Below are 15,061 nucleotides of genomic sequence, written 5' to 3'. Positions count from 1 at the left end.
ACTTTATTCTCACATTATTAATAATAGATACATTCTTCGATTTCTAAACGTTTGATACATCTCGCTGCTACTTTAAAAACAGCTGCCACAGATAGGACTATGGAGTGACAATGATTTTAGTAGATAAAAGTTTGGATGTGGAGTCACATGTTGATATCAACACTTTCGATATTTCATAGCTAATATGGAACTCAAAAATTCATTTTTTGATAGATAATGGGATACTGTAAACCAGAGGGTACTGAAAATGATGGAACTTTGTAATTTCCATATAAGGAGAAATTTGGAATGCATGTGAGAATAAGTTTTTCATGACTGGCTAATAAAAGACCTACTATGGAAAGCAGTAGGCGTGTTCCTCAAAAATCTAAACCTTACCTTCCATGTGACCAAGCTAGATCACATCTCAGTATTTATTCAAACATACCAAGTCAAAATTTCAAAAAAATGTATTTTTGCACCAGTATCCACTGCAGAACCATTCAGAACAGCTAAGTTACAGAGGGTAACTAAGTGTCCAACAACAGAGGTTTGTGCAGGGAAAGGTAACATTAAGTGTTTGATGTCAAATAATTTAAAAATGAGATCAGTTAAAAAAAACTATAAGAGGAGAGGAAACCCTTTAGTATATAGAATTATAGCAGGCAAATTAATGTTTTTAGGAGGAAGAAATAGCACAGAATGTCAGCTTGTAGAATCTCCATTTTTACTTAAGGTGCAAGTTTGGTATCACTGGCTTAAAATACTACTGTAATGTACAGATCTATATACTTTGATTTCACCTTTGTATTCTTCTTTCAGAGTTGTTTGTTCAGTGCAAGAGAAGCCTGGGCTATATTAGTACACAGAAGCTGTGATCTGCCACCAATCATCTAGGGAAATGGTACGTGTGTGGTGTAGAGATTTGGAGAAAGTCTCTAAAAACACTCTGTTTTGCTTTGTGGGCTTTGACACAATTTTTACTGGTTGCATGCTTTCCATGACATTGTGTGGTATCTTTAAGCTTCAAGTTCCAACTGTCAAGGAAGAAATACACGTATCACGTTGGTCTTGTGCTGTTGACCATCCCAGCATCTAAGGTGGACAGAGGCAGACTGCAATTGGAACCAAAGCTGATTTTTTTTTTTGACAATGCCTCTGACTTTAACTCTTTTAGCTATAGAGTGGCCAAAAGCTGCTGGTTTCTGGTCATTGGGTTTCCACTGATAGCAGCAGGGAATTTAAAAAGAAAGGTTTAGTTTCTCTCCAGCTCAGGGGCCCATTGCTACCCAGGGGAAAGGCTTTTACAAATGCTCTGAAATAAGCCCTGCCTTTACAGTCAAATGTTCTATCTCTGAATCTAGCATCCGCAGGCCATAATCCCTTCATGGAAAAACTGCATATATGCAAACACACACACACACACACACACACACACACCACATAAATTCTCCTAATCCCAGTATTCTTTGCCCTCTCGAATCCTCTCCATAATATTGGTTGTGGAGTAGAGGCTGTGATTTATGGTTTTTAAGGAACCCATTTATACCTGAGTGACTAATTTTCATGCAGCGGTTCTGAAAAACCAGCTTACAAATTTAAAAGAACCCACTTTTAATGATAGCTCTTATACTATGTTATAGAAGCTGATCACTTGCACCTGCACATTTTATCTTATTAGATATGTTTTGCTGTAAGGCACAGCAAAATACAGCATATCTGTAAAAACAAACATTCAAATCCTTTTTTATGACCTGCTAACATTTCCTTCACAGCATCCCTTTTATGTGAAAAATAACCTAGTGAATCTGTGTAAATAAGTACAGGGATCTTCAAGAAATTACAATATAACCTTGGCATGTGTCTCCATTTTAAGGTGATTGCCTTACACATACAATGTGCGTGGTTCATTTTCTGGTACAGAGGAGAGAGGAGAAAGGCAAAAGAGAGTAGATAGAGGAGAGAAAGAGAGAGGGAGATGGAAGGGTAAGAGAGAAGGGAGAGGGGAGGGACAAATGGTAGAGGAGGAGAAGGAGGGAGAGAGGGAAGAGATGAGAAAGAGGGGAGACAAGAGAGAGAGAAAGAATGATGTCTCATAGTGAGGAATAGCTTGGATCTTCAATGTACCACAGAAGGCTTTGTACTAAAAGCTTGTTCATTAGTGTCCTTATGTGGCGGTGGAGCTCTGAACAAGCGAGGCTTCCTGGAAAACAATTGGCTTATGCCCTCAAGTTAGAGGATACAGCCCTTTCCTCTCTCACTCCTTCAGTTTTAAGCATCTGTGAGATGGGAAGGATTTCTCCTTCTTTTTCTGGCTGTTCTTCTACCATTAAGTCTATCCAGTCACAGTATCTAAACCATCAGAGCCGAACAGCCAGAAACAGAAACCCGTTCAACTGTGTTCCAGATCAAACCAGTCCCCTTTTGAGTTGATTATCACAGGCATCCATATTTTGTCACAATGACAGATAACTGATAAGCACAACAGTGGAATTACTAGAGAAATGCAAATGAGAATACCTATGAAATGTTCATACCTGTGAGTGAGGCTGGTATTGAAGAAATAGGAGATATAGGATAACAAGAATATGGGGACCAGTTGATGGGAGTGCATAATGATACAGTCATTAGGGATTCTGCCTAAATCCTTTAAACATTTTTATAATGAATTAATTAATTTTTTAAAAAATATTTATTTTTCTATGCTCCATATTATACTCCCCAGCCATCAACACTCCAACTATTCCACATCCCATTCCTCCTCCCCACCCCTTTATTTCTGTCCTCACCCCTAAGCCCCCACCCAACCAGACCTCTAAATTCCCTGGGGCCTTGTCTCTTGAGAGTTATGAGCATCTTCTCTGACTGAACCCAGACCCAGCAGTCCACTGCTGTATATATATTTGGGGCTTCATATAAGCTGGTGTATGCCGCCTGGTTGGTGGTCCAGTGTAAGAGATCTTGGAGGTCCAGGATAATTGAGACTGCTGGTCCTCCTACAGGATTGCCCTTCTCCTCAGCTTCTTCCAGCCTTCCATAATTCAACAACATGGGTCAGATGCTTCTGTCCATTGGTTGGGTACAAATATCTGCATCTGACTCTTTCAGCTGCTTGTTGGGTCTTCCAGAATATGGTCATGCTATGTCCCTTTTTGTGAGTGTTCCATAGCCTCAGTAGTAGTGTCAGGCCTTGGGACCGCCCTTTGGGCCTATTGCTGGACTTTCTTTTCTTCAGGCTCCTCTCCATTTCCATCCCTGCAGTTCTTTCAGATGGGAAAATTATGGGTCAGAGTCGTGACTGTGGGATGGCTTCCTTTCCCTCATTTGATGACCCGCCTTCCTTCTAGAGATGGGTTCTACCCGGTCCCTTTCCTTACTGTTAAGAATTTCATCTAAGGCCCCTCCCTTTGAGTCCTGAGAGTGCCTCCCAGGTTTCTGGTGCATTCTGGAACATCCCCATAACCTCCTATCTCCCCAAGGTTGCCTGTTTCTATTCTTTCTGCTGGCCCTCAGGGCTTCAGTCCTTGCATCTCTCCCAATTCCAGATCAGGTTATCTCCCTGCCCCATCCACTTTCCCTCCCAGGTTCCTGTCTCCATCTCCGCTTGTGATTGCTTTCTTCTCCCTCCCAAGTGGGACTAAGGAGTCTGCAGTTCTTTCTGCTGACCTCAGGGGGTCACTTCTGGTTATGTTGTTTGGTTTTTTGGTGGTTAGGTTCTTGAGCTCTTAGTATTTTTTGGATATTAGCCCTCTATCAGAAGTGGGGTTAGTGAAGTTTATTTTCCCTATCTGTAGGTTGGTGATTTGTCTTATTGACTATGTCCTTTGTCTCACAGAAGCTTTCCAGTTTCATGATGCCCCATTTATCAATTCTTGATCGTAGAGCATTAGCCATTGGAAATTTCCACCTGTGCCAATGAGTTTAAGGCTCTTTTCCACTTTCTCTTCTATTATATTCAGTGTATCTAGTTTTATGTTGAGGTTCTTGATCTACTTGGACTTGAACTTTTTGCAATGTGACAAATATTGTCTATTTTCATTTTTCAACAAACAGACAGTCAATTGGACCAGCAGCATTTATTGAAAATGCTTTCTTTTTTCCATTGTATATTTTTGGCATCTTTATAAAGATCAAGTATCCATAAATATGGGTTTAGTTCTGGGTCTTCAATTCTATTTAATTGATTATTGTGTCTGTCTCTGTACCAATACCATGCAGTTTTTATCACTATTGCTCTGTAGTAAAGTGTGAGGACAGGGCTGTTCTTTTATTGTTAAGAATTACTTTGGCTATTCTGAGTTTTTAGCCTTTGCAGATGAATTTGAGAATTGCTCTTTCCATGTCTTTGAAGAATTGTGTTGGGATTTTGATGGGGACTGCATTGAATCTGTGGATTGCCTTTGGTGGGATGGCCATTTTTTCTATTTTAATTCTGCCAATCCATGACCATGGGAGATCTCTCCATTTTCTGAGATCTTTGATTTCTTTCTTGAGAGACTTAAAGTACTGTCATACAGGTCTATTACTTGTTTGGTTAGAGTTACCCCAAGATATTTATATATATTGTGAAGGAAGTTGCTTCCCTAATTTCTTTCTCAGCCTATTTATCATTTGTATAAAGGAAGGATACTGATTTATTTGAGTTAATTTTATATCTAGCCACTTAGCTGAAGTTGTTTATCAGCTGGAGAAGTTCTCTGGTAGAATTTTTGGGGTTGCTTATTTGTACTATCATATCATCTGCATATAGAGATGCCTTTATGTCTTCTTTGCTAATTTGTATCCCCATGATATCTTTTTGTTGTTTTATTGTTCTACCTAGCATTTTGAGTACTATATTAAATATGGGGAGACATGCCAAAGTTAAATCATGAGCAGGTAAACTATCTAAATAGGTCCTTATCTTCCAAGGAAATGAAAGAAGTTAGAAAACCAGGAAAAGAGCCCACGGCCAGATGGATTTAGTCCAGAATTCTGCCAGACCTTCGATCATCTCTATAGATGCAGAAAATTCATTTGACAAAATACAGCACCCCTTCATGTTAAAAGTATTAGAGAGTTTAGGAATTCAAGGCCCATACCTAAACATAATGAAATGTTGGTTTATGATAAACCAACAGCCAATATAAAATTAAATGGAGAGCAGCACTATTTGGAGATGTGGCCTTGTTAGAATAGGTATGGTCTTGTTAGGAGTATTTCATTGTGGGAATGGGCTTCTTGCTGCTGGGAAGCCAGTCTTATCCTAGCTGACTTTGTATCAACATGTCGAATTCTCGGCTCCTACTGCACAATGCCAGCTTGGACACTGCTATGCTCCCACCTTGATGAGAATGGACTGAACCTCTGAACCTGTAAGCCACACCCAATTAAATGTTGTCCTTTATAAGAGTTGCCTTGGTCATGGTGTCTGTTCACAGCAGTAAAATATTAAGACAGCAGATGATGGAAATGTTAATTTGCTTGATGGCCACCAACATTTTACTATACATACACGCATCAAAACACGGTGTTATGCACCTGAAAGAGACAATATAGAATGACAGTGTGCCACCATTCTTTCCCTAAAATAGTACTTTAACTTTTTGAAACCCAAGTGCACATGAACATGTGCACAAATCTTTTAAAGCCTTTTGTAGAAAATGATTGACAATGTGAATTGGACAATTTTCAGTTATAATTTCATTATTTTAAACAGCCCACAGCACAGAAAACTTAACTGTGCTATAAAATGACACCTACAGACTAGCAAATAATCCAGGCAATGGGAAAATTCAACCATTTCTGTGTACCAGTTTATTGTTCATATCCACATACTACCACCAACTTCCCCTTGTATTTTCTACCCTGTCTTATTCCCAGTTTCATGTGTTCTCTTCAATTTTTTGCACAGGTTTTGAGTGATTTTTCGGGGCTGGCACACAAGGACACAAAATGAAAGGGTGAGAGGGTTTTCTTAATGGAGTGGTTGTCCTTGATGTCAATCACCTTAGGAAAAATATGAGGAAGGAGGGAATTAGGAGTTTCTGAAAGTAAGCTTCTAAGTGGTTTTAAACTACAAAATGCTCCTCCATCAGAGGAAATTTATTAGGTTTCCAAGCTGTGTGATATAGCAATACTGGTCTAGAATGTGAGGAAACAAGAAAGAAAATGTGATCCCCACTCTGTGGTGGTATTGGTACATACAGAGATACAGAGGTATTATTTTACTTATTTCATTTGTGTGAACATGTACATTTGCGAGCATGTGTGTGTGTGTGTGTATGTATAAGAGAGAGAGAGAGAGAGAGAGAGAGAGAGAGAGAGAGAGAGAGAGAGAGAGAGCACATTATGTGTGGATTTCTCCGTAAGTCTTGTGAATTCTACAGCTGGCTACATGATGTTCCATTGTCTGATGGGTTGGCCCTATTACTCAGGTGGTTGGGATATAATTTCACACACATTCTTCCCTATACAGTCACAGGCAGTGTGGGATTGTACACTACTTACTAGGGAAGGGTGGTTCTTATCACTAAGGTGGCCATCCAAGAAGTCAGAAATCACAGGCCTTTCTTTTGAAAATTCTGTTACAGATGGAGAAGCCAGGAAAAGGAGCTTGAATCACAAGTGTTGAAGATTTTTGACATGATGCTTCGTATTAGTAGCAAAGACATTTTCAATAAACATTAAGGAATACACTGGATCTAAATGCATTTGTGTTGATTTAGGGAGATATAAATCAAACTGTATAATTCATGGATTGAATAAAATACTAGGAAGCAGTGTATTCATTTCACAAATGCAGGAGAAGCTCTTTTCCTGTCTTCCCAGTTCTCCCAGCAGAAAAGATGCAATATCTTTAGAATACAACAGACACTTTCACATTACTTTCACATTACTGTTGAAATTGTAAAAGTAGAGCCCTCAGACTACTAAATAATGTAATTCATAAATAATAAAGAAAATGATGATATTTGTGGCATTCAGTCTTTAAATCATTACAAAGTATTTTCTGTTCACACTTAATGAACCATTTCATAGCACAAAGATTTTTACTATTGAAGATATTTTTATTTATTAAATCTCCTCAAATGTCTGAAGAAACTAAATTGAGACTAACCAGAGCATATGTTTTAATTGCTTGGCCCTCTCTTAGCTTGGATAATGTTTTCTGTATCTTATGCATTTTTTTTTATTTGTTTGGCTTTTTTTGGGGGGAGGGGGGAGGTTCGAGACAGAGTTTCTCTATGTAGCCCTAGCTGTCCTGGAACTCACTCGGTAGACCAGGCTGGCCTCGAATCAGAAATCCACCTGCCTCTACCTCCCAAGTGCTGGGATTAAAGGCGTGTGTCACCACTGCTCTGCTTGGCTTTTTCAATGAAGATATAAATAAGGAGAATAAGAAAAATTCTATGAATTTAAAGCCTAGTTGTAAAGCCTTGAGTGGATTTGATAATAGAGCAGAACTCTCAAAATATGTTAATGAAAAATATATTTTATAAAAGCATAATTGAAATATACTCATGGCCTTCAAGGGAAAAGTATCTATTTGAAGAGAGAAAAACGTGTTTAAGGGAGTGGGATGAAATTCCATTCTGGCGTGTGTTTGAATCATTAGGAATTAGGATAGAGCACATTCTTTAATAGCATACTAGCTTCAGCCTCAAAGCTCTTCACAGCAGCAGCTAAATCCATTGCCTTGTGTAGCTGAAGGTGGGGGCTATCTCCAGGACAGAGACCTAGAGGGATACCCAGGGAGGTCACCACTCACTCAGCAGATAAGGCGAAGGGGTGCAAGCTTGGTTTGTGGGAGGGAGTGACTGAGAGAGCAGACAGTGAGCCAGATAAGTGAATAAGTAAAAAGCAATTTAAAAATTATAATTTATGTGGAGAAAGAAAAAATAAGGGAAAAAACAGGAAGGGGGAAAAGAGGCTCCCTTTCTCAGTGCTTCGGAGAGGTCAGGTAAGCTTGCTGCTGTATTTGCTTAATTCCTTTGTGTTTGGATTCTAGGTTTCATTAGACAGCAGTAGAATTGTAAGTAGATCTCTCTTCAATTATACTTTACCTAATGTGTCAAGTCATTGTGTACCAAAGCTTATTTTGAATCACATCATTCAAAGGATTCCCATGTTTGTTTTTCACTGTTGGTCATTCATTATATATATATATATATATAATGTGTGTGTGTGTATACATATATATATAAACTATTTTATATATACATATATGAGTATATGTGTGTGTGTGTGTATATATATATATATATATATATATATATATATATATATATATATATATATATTTATAACTAGGCCTCATGGGGGTAAATCTTTGTCTCAAAAGAAAACAAAAGAAAGTAAAACAAACAAATAATAAAACTAAGAAAAATAAACAGCTTTGAACATAAGGATCAGTGAGCTGGCTCTGCAGCATTCTACCAAACCTGGTGAGATTCCAGGAAGCCATATTCTGGAAACAGAGAACTAAGAAATGGTCTCCTTAGCTCCACATATACCCTGTGGCACACGCATGCCATGCCTATTCTTACACAATATAAATAAATAAATAAGTAAGTAAATGTAAAGCTAAAAAATAACCTATGAAAATACTTCACTTAAGTACACACGAATCGCAAGAAATGATTTTATTATTTTCACTAACTTTTTAAAAGAATTCACAAAGAATAATAAACATTCTTTCGTTTTGTTTTTGTTTAAGGCAAAGATTATCTCTGGTGATGGCAGATAAAAGCCCCTTTATTCATATGATTAGAATAAAAGATAGAACAGCTCTCAACTCTTAGAGGCTGAACAATAGAGATTTCCTTCTTGCTCATATGCAAGTCAAGAGAGGGCCACTTCCCACTGTTGCAACCCTCACCCTAAAACAGTGCTTCTCAACCTGTGGGTCGTGACCACAACAGGGGTCATAGCAGATATCCTGCATATTAGATATTTATATTACAGTTCATAGCAGCTGCAAAATTACAGTTACGAGGTTGCAAGAAAATAATTTCATTGTTGGGGTCACTACCACAATAGGAACTGTATTAAGGTATTACAAGCATTGGAGGGTGGGGAAACCGTTAGAAGATGGTCTCCTCAGCATCTGCAGTGTGACAGGAGGAGCAGAGCATTGTATATATGGAGAACTCTAATTTCCTTTAAGGTGCACATGACTAAAGATATCTAGTTAATATAAACTGAAGGATAAATCTTAAGGAGAGGTTTTAAAATCCTTAATGAAATAATTGTCTATAGAAATGGAAGGTATATGGGAAATCTTCTAATTGTATGCACACTATCCACCAGTACACTGGGGCATATATTGATAAAATAAACAGTGAGAACATTAAAATTGATGTAATTTCTTTTGACAATTGAATTAAATTATGACCAACTTCAAGATCATGAATAGAGGTTATTTAAATCAGCAGAGGCAACTTACCAGGGGCACCACCACTGAAGAAAATTAACCCCCCCCCTTAACCATCAACAACTTCCAACAGTCGGTCAGTGATAGGTGGGACCTACGGAACTCTCTCATGTCTGATGATATGCAATGAAAAAGTTTTGTGTAGTTCTTGAACTGGCAACTGCAGAGGCAGTAACTACATGGTGGCAATAGTTGTGTCATATCTGGAAGACAATTTTGTAGCACTCTTTACTGTTGAAAATAAAATACCAAGTTTTCCTCCCAGCTGCTGGAAGGACAACTCTGAGACTAATCATTTATTAATAAATGCCTAGGCCATATGCTTTGGCTCATTCCCAGATTATCCTGTAACTTGTCTAACCCTTTTTAACTATTCTACGTCTTTTAACTATAGCTACCTCTTCTCAGGTTCATGCGTCCAAGTCCAAGGTGAATCAGCTCTTTATTATGTCCGGAGTTTAACTCCTTGTTGTTTAAGTCTATCTCCCCAGTGTTCCAAGCAAATCTCTCCTTTTATTCTATCCTGAGTTTCTCTAGGTGTCTGGTTACCATTGCTCAGTCACATGCTCAGTCACACTTCTGGCCTCCTCTATGTTCCAGGGAGAACCTTCCATGATTCTCACTATCTGCCCGAAACCTCTCTCTTTCTGCCAGTGTCCCACTTTCTATTTCTTATCTCAGCTCATTGGCTCCCTGCTTTTTTATTGACAGGTGATGCTTAAAAGAGATTTTCTCTACACTTACTGATCTCTGGACCCTATATTCCAAGATGTTCCTTGCAGGGTTGGAACAGATGTTCTCTTTATGGCTGCTTCCACAGTAATTTACTCCCTACACTGTGATCAGCAGAATCTCTGCTTAAACTATTGCTTACTTCAAAAGAGCAGCTTCCCTCACATTGACCAGGGTGACTTTCTTTGCCAAGCAATCTGCAGGATATTACATGACAACCTTCATATTACCTCTTATTTTTAGGGAACGAGTGGATCTCAGGACCCATTCATTAATAAATTAATTCAATTCTATTGGGTAAGCTCATAGAATTTACCTTTAAACTTTCACCAAATGATTTGGAAATTTAACAGGCTAAGGTGCAACAAAAAAGAATTCTAATGAAAGGGCAGTAAGGGAGCTCTGGCCAACCCAGACCTAATTTAAATAGTGTAAAACTGATGTCAGATTAGAAGACCAGGGTGAGGAGAAAGAGTTGGCAGCTAGGACATAGAACTAAATAAATAACAGTTCACTGTGTGATAAAAGAGAAGATGTATACCAAAAGAAGGAAGGAATTTATTTTATGTAGTCTTACGACAATCTGTGAACCCCTGCAGGCACAGGTGTAGTTAGTGCCTTTTTTTTTTTTTTTTGGAAAAACAAAACAAAACAAAACATGTGTCCCAAGTAATAGCAATGCTTTATTTTGGCTACTTCCTAAAAATATTAACATTTATATTGGTAAAATGAAAAATAAAACCCAAAAAGTAAATGGAATATAAACATTGATTTGGGGCATGTAGTGATAATTAATGTGGTAAGATCTTTTCCATACAAGCAGTAGAACCTAAGTCCAGCTCTTAAGGACTCAGGTAAGAAGGCTTCTCCATGTTTTCTAGAGGGTCAGAGACAGATTGATCCCAGATCTCGCTGGCCAGTCAACCCAACTGACTCAGTGGGCTCTAGGTCAATGAAAAACCCTATCTCAGCCAATAAGGTAGACTATACCTGAGGAATGAGAGCCAATGTGGTCTTCTGGCCCTTGTGCACACTCATATTTATTATACATGTGCACCAGAGCATGTATAGTCATGCATACAAAAGTATACATAAGCACATAAAAGATATATTGTTTTTATGCTTTATATTGGTTTCCTCTAGAATGTCAGTCTTGAAAACAGTAAGTGTAATCACAGTGTCATTCATTTTCAAAGGAGCAAGAGCAAACAACGGTTAATTACTTTACACACAGAATCAGCAAAATAACATAGTAGCCAGACCTCTGCCCCTCACCATCAGTGAAATACTATTAGAGGAAAAAAAGACCTAGTCTGAAATGTATAAGGGTTAATGTTTAAGACTTGTGAGTAGCGTGTATATTAACACTATGGTTTGTTAACATGCATCTACCATTAAGATTTTCTGAGGACGTCTTGGCAATTTACAGCTGTTTATACTGAAACAAATTAAAAATTGAAATGATCAGAATGCATAGAGATAATAAACATAGTTGGTGTTATAATAACAACATCTGAGTAACCTACATTTCCAAGCAGGGGGCTGGCCAAGTACATGGTGAGGAATCCACTTAATATAACTGTATAGAGCCATTAAACATGTTTATTGTGATTAGGGATATTGTGTGAGTACACCGGGGAAAGGCTTATTATTTGAAGATATTAAGAGGAAAATCGGGATTAAGAACATATCTAATATGATTTCAATTATTTAAATATCACTTTAAAGGGGAGAAACTTGCAGGCTCTTCACGCTTCCCCAACAGCATTTCTGGCTGTACTTCAGACAGAATAAGTTTTTGCATTGATGCTTGTCCATTAGTGATACAAGTAAAACATTACAAGGAATACATTACTTGTAGCCCATAGCTTTTCTACATTACTTGTGAATGCATCTCTAAAGTTAATGTTGTAATGGAGTTTTCAGAACACATTTAGTTGCTACAAATATGTATTATTATTTGCTTGTAGATACTGGAGGGCTGATTTTCACAAAAGGCATATGTTTGATAAAAGAGAGTATTAAATACCCTGCACACATAGTTATCATGTAGAGGATATGGCATTGCAACCAGGCATACCAATTAGAGTTAATTGTTCGCCATCTTGACTGTTACTGAGAATCCTTAGAATAGAAGCAGACCGTCATTGGTCCATCCATTCTGACATCAAGGGATTACATTATTAAATGAGTTTGCATCTGCTCATTACTTGACCACAAGAAGGTTAAATGAGAGCTATACAAATGAAGACTTAGGATAAATTTTAATGTTGTCTGAACTTACTTTTACAGTTAACTTTTCAGTTTGTGACATTGAAAGGTATTTTTATGAGATTATATTCTTGGGCACCTGTCAAGGCTTAGAAGCAAGCCAGAACTAATGGAACCTGTAAGTTAGCATTGTTACACTTTTAGCCTTTGAAGAAAATTAATGTAAAATGCATTCCAACTATTTCCTGGCTTCCAATTGCGTATTCTCTGTTGAACCGCTTCTGCTGAAGAGGGGGGACAAAATCATTTTCAATGCAAAGATATCCACCTCAAGTGTTTTATGGAATTTGAGGAAAATAGAAGCAATTGCAGTGATTTATTTTGAATTATGATGAATTTATCTGTCCATTCTCTGCTTAATCATTTATCTCAGACATGTTATTTTTTCTTGCCTTCATTTTTAAATAAATGAAAAATAAATTGGTCAACACGAGATAGATGCACATTCAATATGGAGAAGACTAAGCTCCTCAAGTCTAAAAATAGCTTTTAAAATCCAGGTGTTATTTTTCTTTTACTTTTACACTTAACAGCCAGAGACCATTCACCACATGTGCATACCGTAGACCATGCTTGCCTTACCTTTCTGTTCGTATTGTGTCTAGTAATGCATCTACTTCCTCTTTTCCAAAATTCTCTCCACCTCTCTTTATTGAATTCTACCCTTCTATGAGTGCCTTTCTTTTTCTACCCTACATCCTCCTAAATGAAAATCAGAGTCTCCCTTCTAAAACAAAGAGTAGATTTCATGAGGATCAAGTCTTTGCGAATTGGTACAAACAACTCGATGTGGAGTTAAGACTTCTGGAGGACCCTGCTATACCACTCCTGGGCATATACCCGGAGGATTATCAGCATGCAATAAGGATACATGCTCCACTATGCTCATAGCAGCCCTATTTATAATAGCTAGAAGCTGGAAAGAACCCAGGTGTCCCTCAATGGAGGATTTGTACAAAAAATGTGGTATATATACAAAATGGAGTACTATTCAGCCATTGAAAACAATGAATTCATGAAATTCTTAGACAAATGGATGGAGCTGGAGAACATCATACTTAGTGAGGTAACCCAGTCTCAAAAGATCAATCATGGTATACACTCACTAATAAGTGGATATTAGCCTAGAAACTTGGAATACCCAAGACATAATCCACATATAAGGATGGAGTGGCCCCTGGTCCTGGAAGGGCTCAGTGCAGCAGTGAAGGGGAATACCAGAACAGGGAAGTGGGAAGGGGTGGATGGGGGAACAGAGGGATGGAAGAGGGCTTATGGGACTTTCGGGGAGTGGGGAGTCAGAAAAGGGGAACTCATTTAAAATGTAAATAAAGATATATCGGAAAAAAAAAAAAGACCGCAGGGCCAATGGGTGCTACCAGGACCCAAGCTCTAACTCCCCTTGTTCACACAAAGGAACAATAAATGGTGAAGATTAAAGGTAAGAAACACTTGTGATTGTCGCATGCCACACAAAGAGGACCACTGAATGAATTAGATTTGATGATGCAACTATACCATGGATTTATCTATGCCACTTCTTAACATCCTTACAAGAGCTCAAAGCAAAGTTACAGCAATGAACACCTACTAGTGGGTTAATAAATAGGTGTCCCTACAGTTTGCTATTTGTTCCTTTATTACCTAGGAGCATATGTTGCTTGTTGCTTCCTTTACTATTGCCTTTCTTGGTATGCTCTACTTACGTCTTTTTATTCCTTAAAAATATTTGTCTTTTATTTATAAGCTATTGTTTTACTCTGTGTCATATAATACATGACTAACAAGAGTTTTGTTATTTTACTTCTCAGTGTACATTCGTGATCTCTGGTCAAATGATAGCCCTAACAATTATATAATCAGGTTTCTTGATTTCTTTGTGTTTACACCATCATAACATATTTTGATATTGAGCATTATGTTTTGTTGTTGAGAGACTATATGCTTGCATTTTAATGCTTTAGGTCTGGGATAACCTCACATTTCCATTTTGTTCTTAGACGGAAACTGTATCTACATGTAGAGCTCTTGGTATCCCTCTCCAATTATTCTTCCTAAGAATTTTCCTCTAATATTTCTTAAAGTTTTTATATTTAATTTATTTATATACATTCCAGATATTGTCCCCTTCTCTGTCCCCTTTCCAGATTCTTCATCCCATCCCTCTTTCCAGTTAGTTGCCTTTGAGAATGTGTTCCCTCGCTCATCTACCCTATGCCCACCCCCATCCACCCATCCCCACCTCACCTCACCCCTACTCCTGGTATCCCGTTTCTTTGGGGCATCCTCTCTATAGGATTAGGCACATACTCTTCCACTGAGACCTCACAAGACAGCCCTCTGCTGCATATGTGGCAGGAGCGAAGGACCTGCCCATGTATGCTCTTTGATTGGTGCTTAGTCTCTGGGAGCTCCCAGGGTCTAGGTTGACATTGTTGCATGTCTTATGGGGTTGCAGTTCCCCTCAGTTCTTTCAAACCGTCCCCAAATTCTTCCATAGGGGTTCCCAACTTCAGTCTAATTGTTGGCTGTAAGTATCTACATCTGTCTTAGTCAGCTGCTGGTAGAGCCTCTTAGAGGACAGCCATGCTAGGTTCCTGTCTGCAAGCACAAAATAGCATAAATTATAGTGCCAGGGTTTAGTGCCTAACCATGGGATTGATC

The sequence above is a fragment of the Apodemus sylvaticus genome, chromosome 19 (genome assembly GCF_947179515.1).
Source record: "Apodemus sylvaticus chromosome 19, mApoSyl1.1, whole genome shotgun sequence".
NCBI lineage: Eukaryota > Metazoa > Chordata > Mammalia > Rodentia > Muridae > Apodemus > Apodemus sylvaticus.
Note: the sequence above shows the minus strand (reverse complement) of the source record.